The 17,296-nt window shown below is 36.8% G+C and overlaps 1 long non-coding RNA gene across 1 annotated transcript in view; it reads right to left on the bottom strand.

Annotated features, from left to right (window-relative positions):
• The window catches only part of LOC145543402 (uncharacterized), a 172,364-nt gene that overhangs the window by 42,528 nt on the left and 112,540 nt on the right, over positions 1-17,296 (bottom strand). The window contains exon 2 of the long non-coding RNA XR_014080697.1: positions 11,431-11,571. This is a non-coding gene — a long non-coding RNA (uncharacterized LOC145543402). The remainder of the gene's footprint in view (positions 1-11,430; positions 11,572-17,296) is intronic.

The raw sequence follows: 17,296 nt of genomic DNA, 5'->3' as shown, positions 1-17,296 counted from the left end.
AATTCAGATGCTAAGAAGCAATGTTTTTAAAGAAGAGGTGTCATAATTACTAAAGGAATACATTTATTGAGAAACTACTGTGTGCAGTATTTTTGCCAGATGCTGCTTTAGCAACTCAAACTTTAGACTCTGAAGTCACTGCTATTTAGAATGTCACTTAACTCAGAATTTTATTGAGGTCTTCCATGAAAACATGTTTCTTTAATATTTTTTTTTAACCACCACCACCATCACCCTTCATGATGACTGAGTTTAGGAAGGAAATTCTCATTTTAAACAGTGTGTTTTTATAGCAACTTATCAAACAGTGGCCTTTAGTGATTGTTCTGTGACAGTCACTCTATTAAAATCTTGATGTAAACAAGGGGAGAAGGTGAACTAGAAGTGCAGGTATTTGCACAGCATTACCGTCAGGTAAAATTTTTTAAAGATAGGTTTTATGAACCCATTACTTGCAGTCAAGGCTTTTGACTGCAGCATCTGAAATCATTTTAGGAGACAAAATGTTTTGTCAAAACATACTGCTGGGAGTCAGTGTGTAGCTTCTTTTTATGTAATTCAATTTAGTCCTGTTGTTTGCATGAAAGAGAAATTCTAGCTGGGCAGCCATAGTGAGCCAGTAAAAAGTGACAATATGGTGCACATCAGAGGCAATTAAAATTAAATGCTTTTAGTCTTACGTTTTATTTCTTAATAAATGGGTAATTGCGTGTACCTGGTGACAGGATAAAGTAAGTAGATACCAGGCATCTTTGCTAGCTCTGCCCATCAAACATAAATTTATTTTTGAATTCTATATCAGATGAAGGAAAACCCTAAGTAACTATCCTTTCCAAAAATATGTCTGAAAAACAGGGCCCCCATGCCATCAGGGGGAGTTATTTTGACATAGGTAGGACCTAGTTTAGAAACAACAAACAATGGGATAAGATAAATGAAGAAAGATATATTTAGAGCTCAGTCTGATACTAGTGGAAATGTTAAATTATGGGAGGTACATAATCAGTACAAAATTATGGTGGGTAAGTAATCCAGAATCCTTGAGTTTCCAATGCAAACTTCTCTTTCTAGCAAAGTATGAAGTTTCAAAAATACATACATTCTTTAAATTAATATGAATGGACAGAAGTGTGAGGATATGAATAAGCTTTGATCATTTGGGTCCAACTTATTAAACAATTTATACAAGATTTTATCAAATACCTATTATTCACCAAGCACTTTACTTGGATCTGAGAATGAATGCAAAATTAGATGTGAAATTCCTGCCCTCAAGCAATGCATAGTCTGGTGGGAGAGAAAGGCTTGTAAATGAATAAATGCAACAGAAGATTAAGGTCCTACAGAAACAGCATTAAAGTTTACCATAGAGATTCAAAAGTAACTGTTTCTCTCTTAAAAGGCATTGTAGATGAGATTGTTCAGAGTTCAGGACATGTTCCCCATATTGCAGCATGGGTAGAGAAGACATTGCTGGAAGAAGGTTCCAAGCAGTAGACGTGTAAAACAGTATAAAATGTTGGGGGAAAAGAGAAGTGGCATGAGGGTGGGGGTGGATATTTGGAGATTTGGGAGCTATGATATTTACGATTGTGAGTTTACTAGAGATAATTCAGGAGGTTTTGGAGAGACCAGAGAATATGGAGTCATTGATGAAAGCAGAGAAGAAAAATCAGATTTGTATATTAGAAACATTAGTTTAGCAACAACACAAAGTATTAAAGCAAAATATAATCAACAGCAATAATTCAGCTGTCACTTATCATAATTATAGGACTAAGGCCTGGACTAAGGAAGTAGAAAGTAGGGACAGAGAAGAAGGTAGAAAAGAGACATATGGAGAAGAGATATTCTGCTGACATAGAACTGACTGCACCAGTGGAAGCTGACATCAAAGAGTTTCACTGGAAGTGGCCGCCATTTGGAGTTTGGGTGATCAAGTGGGTGGTGGCATTCTTGACTACAATTGTGTGAATAATGGTAATAACAACTAACCCTGAGAGCTTAGACATTCATCATCTCTTTGATTTTTATAATATCTAAATAAAGCAGGCACAATTACTATTTGTCTTAGTGTAAAAAAAAAAAAAAAATGAGGCTTAGATTGGTTTACTAGCTTGCCCAGAGTCTCTCAGATAGTATGTGATAGAAGCTATACTGGAACCCAGAAAATCTTGACTCAAAAGTAAGTTATTCTAGATACTATTATATATCAAAGAAAATGAGCATGGGTTATTTTTGACACACTGAGTTTGAGATGCCTGTTGAGATATTTTGTAGGCAGGTGGATAGAAAAGTCTGGAGTTCTCAGCATGTGACTGACAGTTGAAGCTACAGAGTGTATATACAAGAAACAGAGAAGAGAATTGCAGACAGAAATCAATTATTTTACATTTAAATGTCAGGGAGAAGATAATGAACACCTAAACGAGTCTGAGAGACTAAAAGACGGAGAAGAAAAGAGAATCTTGGTGATCAATTCTACTTTATACTGTGCTCAGATTCATGCGTGTCTGCATGCTAAATTGCTTCAGTTGTGTCCAACTCTTTGTGACTCTATGGGCTATATAGCCCACTAGGCTCCTCTGTCCATGGGATTCTCTGGGTTTCAGTATTCTCCAGGAATACCAGAGTTCCAGGGGATCTTCCCAACCCAGGGATCAAACCTGTATCTCCTGTGGCTCCAGCTGCTGCTGCTAAGTCGCTTCAGTCATGTCCGACTCTGTGCGACCCCACAGACAGCAGCCCACCAGGCTCCTCTGTCCCTGGGATTCTCCAGGCAAGAATACTGGAGTGGGTTGCCATTTCTTTCTCCAACGCATGAAAATGAAAAGTGAAAGTAAAGTCGCTCAGTCGTGTCCGGCTCCAGCACTGCAAGCGGATTCTTTACCTCTGAGCTGTTGGGTAAGTCCCATTCACATCCATACATGTTTGCAAATCTTGCCAGTCATTTAAGACCTAAGAAAAATGTTACCTCCTCCAAGAGGTCCTTTCTGATATTCCTCTTCATAATTAATCTTTTTCCTGAACTCTTTATACTAATTTTCATAATTTTTACCACTTTCTGTCCTTGCAATGTATTGATATATACATTATTTCCATCCACCTATAGTTTTACTCAAGGCAACGTTAATCTTTTTCAGCTTGTATCCCCCTATAATATATTTAGGTGGTCAGTGGCAATTAGCTGAGGGTATGGATTAATGGATACTCTTGTCAAAATGTTAATAAAATTATAGGCATCAAGGAATCTATTGGAAGAACAGAATAACAACCAGCAACATGATGTTAATCCCAATGATAAAACACAAATGCATATGCAACAAATCACTAAAAAATTCCTATCATTGCATTTTACACATGATATTATTGGATTCACACATATTATTATTACAGAAAAAAACTTAAGCTATCAAAGTGCAGGAATGATGCAAATGTACAGCAGACTCAAAAAGTCAGTCAACCAGAGAGGGGAAATCCTTGAAGTCTTTAATACCATGAGTGATACAGTAAGTTGAGACATTAAAAGGTAGTCAGTAAGTTACAATTTTGAAAAATCTTATATTTCTTACTTTAAATTTCAATTTTGTCATTTGCCAATTGTGTGACCTTGGTCAAATTATTTAATACACTGAAGTTTATCTGTTCTTTAAAATTAGAAAAATAAACTGTAATTTGTACAGATGTTAAATTTCAGTATATGTCAAACACTTAGCATAACGGGGTTCATTCAACAAATCATCCAACTAATTACTGTTGTTGCTGCTGCTGTGGTTGTTGCTAATAAATGTTCAGGGAAAAGCAATTAGAATAAATCTAAGTATTTCCTACTTTATCCAGAAGATTATAGACTACTGTAATCCATTATCACTAAGATGTGGTGTTAAATAAAGGAAACAGCAAGATTTTAGAAAAGATGTGACAGACACCATAATCCAGAGATGAAGTTAAGTGTATACCCAGGAAGGATGTCATGCCCTCCTGGGAATACTGGATATTTCCAATTAATACCAACAAGAAGAGAATAGCAGAGGATGAGATGGTTAGATGGCATCACCAACTCGAGGACATGAATTTGAGCAAACTCCAGGAGATAATGAAGGACAGGGAAGCCTGGCAGTCCATGGGGTCACAGAGAGCTGGACACGACTTAGCAACTGAACAACAACAACCATGGAATGCTAGACTAGCAGACCATGTGGTCAACTCTTTCTAATAAATATTTAAGTAAGAGCTATGCTATTTGTTTAATTGTATTTCTAAAATATCAATGTAAGTAAATAATTGTGTGAAAAAATAAAGAATAAATTCTTCTGTATAAAAGAACTGCAAATAATTGGGATAGACACTCTGCCCTTAGAAGGTAGAACATAACGGCTCCTCTCAATAAGTGCAAGCTGTACAAAGTAATTTTCCAAAGAGGAGAGTGTGAGAATGAAGGGGAAAAAAAGAGTAGGTTTACAGTGAAGAAACCTGACAAATACTACCTCAGCCAGGTGACCAAGGGTAACATCAATGCTGGGAGCTCACATATACCTTTGATATACGTGAAGATAATTTTACTTTATCTCTGTGGTCTTCTCCCCCAAAACTCACAGACCCAGTCTAATCATGATAAAAATATCAGAAAAATCTCACTGAGGGACATTCTACAAAACTACCTGATCAATAATCCTCAAAACTGTCAGGGTCATTAAAAACAAGAAATGTTGGAGAGACTGTCACAAGCAAGTGGAGCCTACAGAGATGTGAGAACTAAATGTAATGTGGTATCCTAGACGGGATCTTGAAAGAGAAAAAGGACATTAAGGGGAAACTGAGGAAATCTGAATGACGTGTGAACTTTCAAATACTGAAAATATTGAGCATCAATATTGGCTCATTCATTGTGACAAATGTATCATACTTATGTAAGATGTCAATAATTGGCAAAATGCAGTGTGGGGTCTATAAGAACTCTCTGTACTCCTTCATAATAATTTTGTATATATTAAACTGTTCTAAAATAAAATTTTATTTTAAAAACTAAGAATCTCTGTAGAAAGTATGGACTTTGGTTAATAATAATATATCAATATTGGTTTATTAATTCTAACAAATATAGCATACTAATATAAGATGTTGATAACATAGGAAACAGCATGTAGGTCACATAGGAACTTTCTGTATCATCTTGCAACTTTTCTGTAAATATAAAACCATCTTAAGATAAAGTTTTACTTTTTAAAATATAAGTGTAATAACATTTTAATTAAGATGTTTTATTTTTTCACTTTTCTCAATTGTTATTTCAAGAGGTGCATTCTACCCGGATATATCAGATTTTATGACCTTAAATCTCTACAATTTTTTGAGAGGTGGAGAAAATTCCCCAAAATCTACAATTCACATGCATATTCAATAAAATATTTTTATTGCTTGCTGTTCAGTTCAGTCGCTCAGTCGTGTCCGACTCTTTGTGACCCCATGAATTGCAGTACGCCAGGCCTCTCTGTCCATCACCAACTCCTGGAGTCTACCCAAACCCATGTCCATCAAGTCGGTAATGCCATCCAACCATCTCATCCTCTGTCATCCCCTTCTCCTCCCGCCCCCAGTCCTACCCAGCATTAGGGTCTTTTCCAATGAGTCAACCCTTCGCATGAGGTGCCCAAAGTATTGGAGTTTCAGCTTCAACATCAGACCTTCCAATGAACACCCAGGATTGATCTCTTTTAGGATGGATTGATTGGATCTCCTTGCAGTCCAAGGGACTCTCGAGAGTCTTCTCCAACACCACAGTTCAAATGCATCAGTTCTTCGGTGCTCAGCTTTCTTCACCGTCCAACTCTCACATCCATACATGACCACTGGAAAAACCATAGCCTTGACTAGACGGACTCTTTTAGGATGGATTGATTGGATCTCCTTGCAGTCCAAGGGACTCTCGAGAGTCTTCTCCAACACCACAGTTCAAATGCATCAATTCTTCGGCGCTCAGCTTTCTTCACCGTCCAACTCTCACATCCATACATGACCACTGGAAAAACCATAGCCTTGACTAGACGGACTTTTGTTGGCAAAGTAATGTCTCTGCTTTTAAATATGCTATCTAGGTTGGCCATAACCTTCCTTCCAAGGAGTAAGCGTCTTTTAATTTCATGGCTGCAATCACCATCAGCAGTGATTTTGGAGCCCAAAAAAATAAAGTCTGACACTGTTTCCACTGTTTCCCCATCTATTTCCCATGAAGTGATGGGACCAGATGCCATGATCTTAGTTTTCTGAACGTTGAGCTTTAAGCCAACTTTTTCACTCTCCTCTTTCACCTTCATCAAGAGGCTCTTTAGTATAAGTCTATAAAACAGTATAGTTAATTCAAGCAGATCACCACAGCTGATTTGAAATAGGAACACAAGAATTAAAAAAAGATAATATTTCCACACAATTATAGAAAGGTCACTTTCTCATTCACAATTTCTAGGTTCAACTAGACTGTCTATGTCATATATCGTAACATTGAGATGTGTTAAGTGAGGATTTCTGTTTAGGATGCCAGAAACTGCAGAAATACCAAAGTCACTTATCCTTTTTTGTCTTTTCTTCTACTTGCATGTTTATTATTGTACTTTTTAAATGGTTGAGCCTTGACATGAGAATCCAGAGGGTTGTTTTTTTTTTTTTAAATGGTGTCTCTAAGCATCAGATGTGAAGCATGTATGTCTGCTTTGGACAAGAATTTCATAACTCCATATCAAGCTGCCAATATAACCTTGGCATTGAAATTTGTCAGACTAAAGTCACTGTGTGTTCCATACCGCAGAGAAGTACTTACTGTCTAAAAGAATGTGAATAAAAAGAAAAAACAGTACTAAAGAAAAAAAACTATTCCTATAAGAACTATAGCTAACTATGTCAGTTAGTGAGATTTAAAAAAAAAAAAATCATTTTCAATGAAATGTTATTTTTCTCCATTTTACCGACTATACCAAATGTCCAAAAAATTAAATCTGAATAAATCTTGTTTTCAGTAGCCATTACTACTTTTATGGTAACCTGACAAAATGATTATTTTTGTATGGTATCTTTCTCAGTTCAAGGATTGATCTCCAAGGAAAAGTATCAGGCAAAGATAGATAATGGATGGATGGATAGATAGATGATAGAAGATTCAGTTCAGTCGCTCAGTCACGTCTGACTCTTTGTGACCTCATGGACTACAGCACTCCAGGCCTCCCTGTCCATCACCAACTCCTGGAGTTTACCCAAACTCATGTCCATTGAGTCGGTGATGCCATCCAACCATCTCATCCTCTTGTCATCCCCTTGTTCTCCCACATTCAATCTTTCCCAGCATCAGGGTCTTTTCAAATAAATCAGTTATTCACATCAGGTGGCCAAAGTATTGGAGTTTCAGCTTCAAGTTATATGTGTTATATATCACACATATAACACAAACACTTGAATACAGAAATAGTATATTCTGCATACATTTGTGGCTTGCTTTCGGAATATCTGGGCTTCCCTGGTAACTCAGATGGTAAAGAATCTGCTTGCAAAGCGGGACACCCAGGTTCAATCCCTGGGTTGGGAAGATACCCTGGAGCAGGGAATGGCAATCTGCTCCAGTACTCTTGCCTGGAGAATTCCATGGACAGAGGAGCCTGGTGGGCTACAGTCCATGGTGTTTGCGAAGAGTCAGACACTACTGAGAGACTAACACTTTCACTTCTTTCAGAATATCTATATTCTGCTTTATCAGAAGCCCATTTAGGGTCTCTGTGGTTTCAAGGACACGTAGGTGATCTAACTTAAACCAAGCAGAGCATTTTATCTCTGTGACCACAGTAACTGACTTAGGGGCAATCAGCAACTTAAACTGGCTCATTCATGAAGACAATCAGGACTTCTCTAAGAAATACTGAGACCAACACACTTTTCCTTGCTGAATGTGAGTAAGGAAGCATTTTCCTCTTATGTGACTGGCATCCATCTTGGGAAAACAGACTCTTGAGACTGAAGGAAACTGAGTTCTTAATGACATCATAGAATCAATAAATCAAGCCTTGCCTGAAGCAACTGCTATTTCTAGTCTTGTTAGTTATGTGAACCAGTAAATTATTTTTACTCTAGCTAGCAGTTTAGGTTAGGGTGATACTTGCAACTAAAGGCATCCTAAATAATATACTATTCTTGAATTAAGAAAAAAAAGTGGGGTTAGTTCAGGTCAACTGTCAGGAAAACAGACTCTGTAGCCCAACTGCCAGGCTTCAAATCTCTGGTCTGTGATATATTAGCTGTCTAAACTAAGTTTAGTTTACTTTAGCTTTATGGATCAGTTTCCTCATCTGAATAAAGGAGGTAATAAGAGTACCATTTTATAAGGTGATAATGAGGTTTAAAAGAATCAATGCATATAGAATATAGTATGTGCTACTGACACAAAGTATGTCAGTAAGAGTTTGCTATTATTACTAAATAATAAGCTAATGCTATTTGACAAAAACAAGATAGTTCAGTTCAGATCAGTCGCTTAGTCTTGTCTGACTCTTTGCGACCCCATGAATTGCAGCACGCCAGGCCTCCCCGTCCATCACCAACTCCCAGAGTTTACCCAAACTCATGTCCATCGAGTCAGTGATGCCATCCAGCCATCTCATCCTCTGTCATCCCCTTCTCCTCTTGCCCCCAATCCTTCCCATCATCAGGGTCCTTTCCAATGAGTCAACACTTCGCGTGAGGTGGCCAAAGTATTGGAGTTTCAGCTTCAACATCAGTCCTTCCAATGAACACCCAGGACTGATCTCCTTTAGGATGGACTGGTTGGATCTCTTTGCAGTTCAAGGGACTCTCAAGAGTCTTCTCCAACACCACAGGTCAAAAGCATCAATTCTTCGGTGCTCAGCTTTCTTCACAGTCCAACTCTCACATCCACACATGACTACTGGAAAAACCATAGCCTTGACTAGACAGACCTTTGTTGGCAAAGTAATGTCTCTGCTTTTTAACATGCTATCTAGGTTGGTCATAACTTTCTTTCCAAGGAGTAAGCGTCTTTTAATTTCATGGCTGCAGTCACCATCTGCAGTGATTTTGGAGCCCAAAAAAATAGTCTGACACTGTTTCCCCATCTATTTCCCATGAAGTGAACATTTCCCATGAAGATGCCATGATCTTAGTTTATTATATATTCCATGAAGCCTAAATTTACAGATGATCTGATGCAATTGTAGGAAAAGATTGACATAAAAAAAAATAGACATGATTTAATTTCACTCCCTAGAAATCGTGTAAGTTAAAACAACAGTAACCAAACCCTCCTGAGATTAAACCTATTTCAACTCTTCAACTTCATAAAGCAATGCACTAATTCTTTCAAGGTACATGATTATATTTTAGAAATTTGTATTTTGTCAATTGTCTGAATATACTAAATTTTTAGCAACTTGAATCAAATTAATTAGTTGCTCCAAGACATTTTAAGTCATATTGGTATTCAAATTTGCTTACATGACAGAAAGAATACCTGGTGATCATGATGTTGTTTCTAGAACATAAAACAAAAAACATACTAAGCTTAAAAAGTCATAATTCTAAAACTATCTAAAATAAGCTACAGCATAAAAAAGCAATATCAAGTATCAAACATTTAAGAAAACTAGCAGGGCTAAAACTAAAATTGATAAAACACTAAGCAGTAAGCTAACTAATACTTTCTAGAAACCGGGAAAAAATGCCTTTATTTTATTTGAATGACAAGACCCACCTAGCTCTGCCTAAAACACACCAGGAGCATAGTTTAAAAAAAAGAGCAGAGACAAAACTATACACTTAATACAATTCTTTACACACAGAGGGCACATAACAAACGTTTTTGATTGGACGACTGGGAGAATCTGGTTTAACATTTATTCTTCACCTAACCACTGCAGCTTACAAAGTACCCACAGAGATGTTACACTTTCAAATATTACACATGGCCCACTGAGTACAATTGTGCTGTGCCCTTTCAAAATATCTTCCATTATGATCTTCTATCAATGCTGAATGAAATATTAAAGTGAAGTATGCATGCAGTGATTAGTGATCTTGCCTTTCATTTCCTGAAGATCTGGGAGTGATTTGACTGCTTGCACCAATCCAAAAGGGGGATTAGCTATTAGGGCCTGAAAGAAATCAGTATACAATATCCTAGCAGCATTTTCAGCATGTCTTCTGAATAGGAACAAATCCACATCATTGTATTTATAGAAGATAATATTTTTCTGATGTACTACATTTAGTATCTCTTAGATCCTGTGCTTAATACTATAATAAAAGAAAATCTGTGAGCAATGAACAAGCTCAGTATCTTCGATGTGTTTGTTTCTGACAGATGATGCCCAGCCTCATGACAACTGGTAGACACTCATATAAAACTGCAATAAGTTCCCAGTAAATTTTACAGAAGGTTGCAGATTTTCAATTTTGCTTTTGTTGTTTTACACTACCATAGGAACCTTTAGCTTTTGTTGTTTCACACTATCACAGAAAACTATGAAACCAGGTGTATACTTATCAGAAGATAATAGTTATCTCATCTATGTCAACAATGGTCAGAGTGAAAATGTAATGTGTAGATCCAAAATAAAGTTGTTTAGCCACATATCTCAACTCAGATAAATGGTAAGTATTTCCACAGCACATGGAAGAGGTATGAAGACATGGGAAAGCAAAACATCCATGGTTGAATTTGAAATCACTATTGTCATAAATTAACTAAAAATCTTAAATGTAAATTACAATGGTTAGCAAAATAGGGTGGAAAACTATTCCTTCTTAAAGACACTTAGCTATCAAATTTAAAATTAAGGCTAAAATATTTATTATAACACAGTAGAGGCTGCATTATGGGAGTAAGAACCTTTCAACTGCAAAAGTTAAGAAGCACATAAGATGCAAATACGCTTTTTATGTTGCAGGTATTCTGGAATTTATTCTATTTGAGTCAAAAAGTGGGCAAAGAAATGGCCCTTTGACATATCTAAACCAAGTCGACAAAGAATTGTTTAAAGTATAAGGATTTCAGTAGATGGGTTAGTAAGGAAACTCTCTAAAATATGTTTAAAAAGCAAAGTATAAATGCCCTGAAGATCCTAGATTTTTAAGCAAAATAAACTTCCATTCTGTGAGTGTGTTTTAGGGGGGTCAAAAATAAACAAATGCATTTCCTGAAGTCATAAATAACAATTTCAAGATTGACAAGTATTAGAAATCTATAAGTTTGTAGAGGTTGCAACTGCAGTTGGCAGCTCCATGTAAAGCTGGTTACAAAAGCCTTGTTTATGCCTTGTATTTTATTTCATTCAAGTTGCAATTTATGGTAAGGTCTTTGCACTAGCGCATTTTCCACAAAACTGACAATGTGGGAGGTTAAGGATGACAAACAAGTGGTAGGTGAGCCCCACTTACCCGTGCTCACCAGTGAAAGCCACTGTTCAGAGTTCATTGCACTCCCTGGAACCCGCTTCACAATCCTTCTCAGCACAAGACTCCAGGCAGCCACTCAGCATGAGCTGAACGTCGTTTACCATCCTCACAGTGGCTGGAAATCTGCTGTGATGAGAAATTATTTAGAAAGCTTAGTTGAACTATATTGACACAATTAAGGTAATCCTTTGTCAGTTTTCTGGGCCCAGATTCAGAGGAGACAAGCACTTCTCTGCAGGATGTGTCATTGTCAAATAGTAATTACTAGTATTCCAGGGGAAGCATGCTCAGAACAGGTTCAGGAATAGGAAAGAGTTCAAATCTCATCAAACTCAACCCCCTCTATTTTCCAAATAAGGAAACTGAAGACTACAGAAATGAAACGACTTGTACAGTGAAACCCACAGGCGTAGGAAGATAGAACACAAGATTCCTTCCTTTTTTGACTTCCAGCCAAGCACTTTAGTTTTTGCATAATATAGTCTCTGAATTAAATATATATATATATTGTTTATCCTTCCCAGTGTATGTGAGTGAAAGACAGAGACTGAGAAGGGTGAGAGGAGAGACAGAGCCGGGGGGGGGGTGGTTGGGGGGGGAGAAAGGGATACAGGAAGAAAAGGAGGAAATGAAAAAGGATAGAACTTTGTTCAATGTACTCAACTACCCACTGATGAGTTGAAGTCACATCAGTAGGATTCAATTATTTGAAAACAGCAGACAGAAAGAAACGGTGTTGTTGTTGTTTAGTCACTCAGTGGTGTCCGACTGTCTTGCAACCCCATGGACTGTAGCCCGCCAGGCTCCTCTGTCCATGAGATTTCCCAGGAAAGAATCCTGGAGTGGATTGTTACTTCCTTCTTCAGGGCATCTTCCTGATGCAGAGATTGACATATGTCTCCTGTGCTGGCAGGTGGGTTCTTTATCACTGAGCCATCAGCGAAGCCAAAAATAAACTGTACCTAATGACAAATCCAATCCTCTTGATACCTAAATTTCCTTAGCTGGCGTGTGATAACCATGGGTGTCATAGTGGGTGGTGACTGCATTTGAGCACATCTGCCTTTCCACAGACCTGGAGAGTTAAAATGCAGGCATTTCAAGGTGAGTTTCTCTCTCAATCAGACTCAAAAATTCAAAAGATTTGAAAGCTAATAGCTATGATATTAGGATTATGACAGATGATCCTCTTTCAGACACCTTTATTTTCTACTGACAAGCTGTGGTTAAAAATTAAAGTAAAAAGAGGCCTCCTTTTTGGCTGCACATTTTTAATAGACCTGAAGCCAAAATAAGTCAGACTAAATTATGGGAGTAAATGACCTCCCAGGAAGTATTAGACTAAATTCCAAAGTATTGTAAAGACTTTCATTTGATCTTTTCAGATCCACAGCCTGAAATTCAAAATCTGTATTTAATTTTAGATTGCATTTACCAACTTTTAAATTTTCTTTCCAAAACGATATATCATTTTTAAAGATAAGACACTTTTAACTTGTATTTCCTAAAACTGCTGACTATCATTTCTTTATTCTTTCACTCTATAAAAACAGATATAGGTATAATTAATTGCCAGAAGTATTTGGAGTTGGGTGCTATAATGGATAAATCACTGACTTTCAGTTAAAAGACAGCACTTTAAACTCAACCTTAGCTCCTAAGTGAAATGATTCTGATCCAAAATGAAACTTTCAGTTCACACCTGAGAAAGAAGCTGAATAGAGGAAAAAAGAAGACTAAAAAGAGACAAGGCTTTATAATCCCTGCTCTTTTCTGTTATTATTGTTGTTTGTTTTGGATAACTATATCTTATCCTCAATGCATCTTTTAGCAGGTTGCAAACAGGTGCACTCATTTTCAACACAATCCTTTCTCTAGTTCCACAGATGCCTTACTTGAGCAGCTTTCAACAATAATGCAGGCCCATTAACACCTGTAAATCATTCCACATTCTCTAACAGAGACCGCCCACTCTTGGCAGGTAAAATGAATCTCTTGTTGGACCTTTTCTGTAGATGCTGACTACATGTGTCTTCATTAGCATGTTTGTAAAGATTAGTGAGGCATTGGCTAAGATAAAATACAAGTACACAACAATAGTTTGATTTCATAGCTAAGGCTTACCAAAATTTAACTGTCATCTGTTAATTCAGTTTTAAGCCTGATTGATGTGGTAGAGATCAACAAAAACAAGAAGTAATAAAGTCAATGTGTACAACCAAGGAATCAAAAATATTATTCAGGTTGTGAAGCACGTGATATGGGGACTGATACAATGAAATTTACATTTACTACCCCTGCTCTAAAGTATTCACATGGCTTTGATCTAAGTTTGACAAGCACTGCACTTGGTTTTCAGATACTGTACAAAAAATTGTGTATTCTACTCATATTTACCAAACTTATTTTCTATTTCCCTTGATCAGTCTTCCAGGTTCCAATATGGCCTTAGGGAAATCACATTGTCTTTCTATGCCTGTTTCCATGACTACAAAGTCAAGAGAATAAATTTTGGTCTACCCACCCCAGGTAGAACTAACTGATGGCAGGGTGAGACAAGTGAGGAGCCAAGGGCACAAAATTTAAGGAGGCACTCACTCCTAGGCTCATGCAAATGTAGGGACATTTAGTTGCAGCGTTGAAACTCTCACGACCTTAAGAACGAGTACACACTCAGTCATGTCCGATTCCTTGTGACCCTATGGACTGGAGCCTGCCAGGCTCCTCTGCCCATGGGACTGTACAGGCAAGAGTACAGGAGTGGGTTGCCATTTCCTTCTCCAAGGGATCTTCCTGACCCAGGAATCAAATCCGTCTCTCCTGCATTGGCAGGTAGATTCTTTACCACTGTGCCACCTGGGAAGCCCCCTTAAGAGTACCTTCTTAAATTTTATGCCCTTGTTTTCTAAACAGAAACAAGAAGGTCTACTAATTTTAAGAGGAGTAATTGCCATATATATATATGTATATACGTGTGTGTGCATATAAACAGCACATTAAAACTTAAAACAATTAAGGACAAAGATAAATTCCTAAAAGTAGGTTTATAAAAATGACAGTAGTTGCAAAGGAATAGTTAGAAAAATATTCCACTTTAAACATAAACAAGGAAATCCATCAAAAAAGAAATGACAGATTTAAAACATTAAAATTTTAAAAAACCAACATCAAATGAATCTCTAAAAATCTCACTCTGGTTGCAGAATCATTTTCATTTTTATAGGTATGAAAAAATTCTCTTTTGATGAAATATTTCATATCAAATTTTCTAATTTTTCTTTTGATGAAATATTTCATATCAAATTTTCTAATTTTTCTTACTTTTTCCTTTCCTATCAGTTGTAAATATTGTAATGAGTGCTTAGTCTGGTGATATTAATGTATATTGTATTATTTTAGTACAGTTATAGTGTTATTGCTAAAAACACAATGCTGTGTCATCTACTTTGATAACAAAATAATTCACACTCCACTGTGCCTTTATGCATGACATTCAGAGGTCATATTTTCTTTTGCCATGGTGGCTCTCCATTGTGTAAGAAAACAAAGTGTTGCAGTTCAGCAAAGTGTATGGCTCTCAGAACTCAGATGAGTTAAAACTGCAATGTGCAGTGCACTTAGCAGCAATGCAGAGAGATGAGAGCATCATATACAGTCTACATCACAGTGACTGCCTAACTGCTGTTTGCTGGGAAAGCAGCCAGAGAAAACACACAATGAGTGAGTGTGATTGCTTTTCAATAAAACTTTATGAACATAAATTTTACATAGTTTTCACATATCTAAATACTATTTCTTTTGATTTTTTTAAAAAACCATTTACAAGTGTAACAACCAATCTCAGCCTGTACCTGCATGATAAGTTGCTTCAGTTGAGTCTGACTCTTTGCGACCCTATGGACTATAGCCCACTAGGCTCCTCTATCCACAGGATTTTCCAGGCAAAAATACTGGAGTGCGTTGTCGTGTCCTCCTCCAGAGGATCTTCCCGACCTGGGGATTGAACTCACATCTGCCTGTGTCTCTTGAATTACAGGTGGATTCTTTACCCACTGAGCCACCTGGGAAGCCCACAAGTCATTGAAAAAAAAATCAGGCAGTGGGCAGAATTTTGCCTATGGGGAATAGTTTCCCAACTCCTACTTTAAATAATGATAAAAGATGTTGGAGCTTTAAAATACATTCAGAAATAAGACAGATAAATGGAGTTAAATGTCTTAAGATGAAAGTAGCTCAGTTGTGTCTGATTCTTTGCAACCCCATGGACTATATAATCCATGGAATTCTCCAGGCCAGAACACTGGAGTGGGTAGCCTTTCCCTTCTCCAGGGGATCTTCCCATCCCAGGGATCAAACCCAGATCTCCTGCATCTCAGGTGGATTCTTTACCAGCTGCGCCACAAGGGAAGTCCTTAAAGCCCCTGTATTTTCTAACAAGTGGAAAAAGTAATGATTTAAGGTAGAGTCTAGTAAGTTAAGTGTGTACATTATAACCTCTTAAGTAACTACTAAAATATCAATATATTAATGTATAAATAAAAAGGTGACAGAGCAGGAAAATGTAAAGAAAAAAGAAAAAATAGGATAAATAGAAAACAATACTTCAGTGGTAGATTTAAGCCTCTCAACATCCATAATTACTTTGAATTAAAATGAACAATATATATATATATTAAAATCCAAGATATGAGACTAAACATGAAATTGAAGACAACTGTATGCTGCTGACATCTTTTCACATAAGGAAATAGGCTGAAAGTTAAAAAAAAAAGAATAAAAGCTGGTACACATATATTAGCAAAGTAGATTTAAAGTCAAGCAGTATAACTAGAGACTAGGAGAAAAATTTCATAACAATTAAAGGGTCAGTTAAATGTGAAGATACAACAATCTTAATTTTGCAAGCATTAACATGAAAGATTCAATATACATAAAGCAAAACTTTACACAGCTTAAAGGAAGAAAAATCTCTGAAGTTAAAGATTTAGTCTGTGTATAGAACAAGCAAACAAAAAATTAACACATAGAAGCTTTCCAAAATGACAGAACACATTTTTTTTCCACACTTACTTAAAACATTTAACAAATTGACATTGTTATGGAACATAAAACAATTGTGAACAATTTTACTCTGAGGGTAATGAAATAAAGCTTGATATAAATTATAACACACTACTAAAAAATCCCCCCAAATTAAGTAATTAGGAAGTAAAATAGTAAATAACTCATGGGTCAAAGAAATCACTATGGAAATTTATACATATATATATATATATATATATATATATATATATTACTACTGATTGAGATTAGATATTCAGTTCAGTTCAGTCACTCAGTTGGGTCTGATTCTTTGCGACCCCATGGAATGCAGCACACCAGGCTTCCCTGTCCCTCACCAGTTCCCAGATCTTGCTTAAACTCATGTCCATTGAGTCAGTGATATCATCCAATCATCTCCTCTGTTGTCCCCTTCTCCTCCTGCCTACGATCTTTCCCAGCATCAGGGTCTTTTCCAGTGAGTCAGTTCTTTGCATCAGGTGGCCAAAAGTATTGGAATCTCAGCTTCCAGCATCAGTCCTTCCAATGAATATTCAGGACTGATCTCCTTTAGGATGGACTGGTTGGATCTCCTTGCAGTCCAAGGGACTCTCAAGAGTCTTCTCCAACACCACAGTTTGAAAGCATCAATTCTTCGGTGCTCAGCTTTCTTTACAGATACATATCTAATGACATGTATTAGAAAGCTGAATTCTCAAAATATGTGGGATACAGATGAAACTTTACTTACATGAAATCTGTCATCTTAAATGGATATTGTAAAAGAAGAAAGGTACAAAATAAATGA

Source organism: Giraffa tippelskirchi, chromosome 3 (assembly GCF_054371585.1).
Source record: "Giraffa tippelskirchi isolate mGirTip1 chromosome 3, T2T-mGirTip1v1.2.pri, whole genome shotgun sequence".
Taxonomy (NCBI): domain Eukaryota; kingdom Metazoa; phylum Chordata; class Mammalia; order Artiodactyla; family Giraffidae; genus Giraffa; species Giraffa tippelskirchi.
The sequence above is the reverse complement of the archived record's forward strand: the minus strand, read 5'-3'. Positions and strand labels throughout refer to the sequence as shown.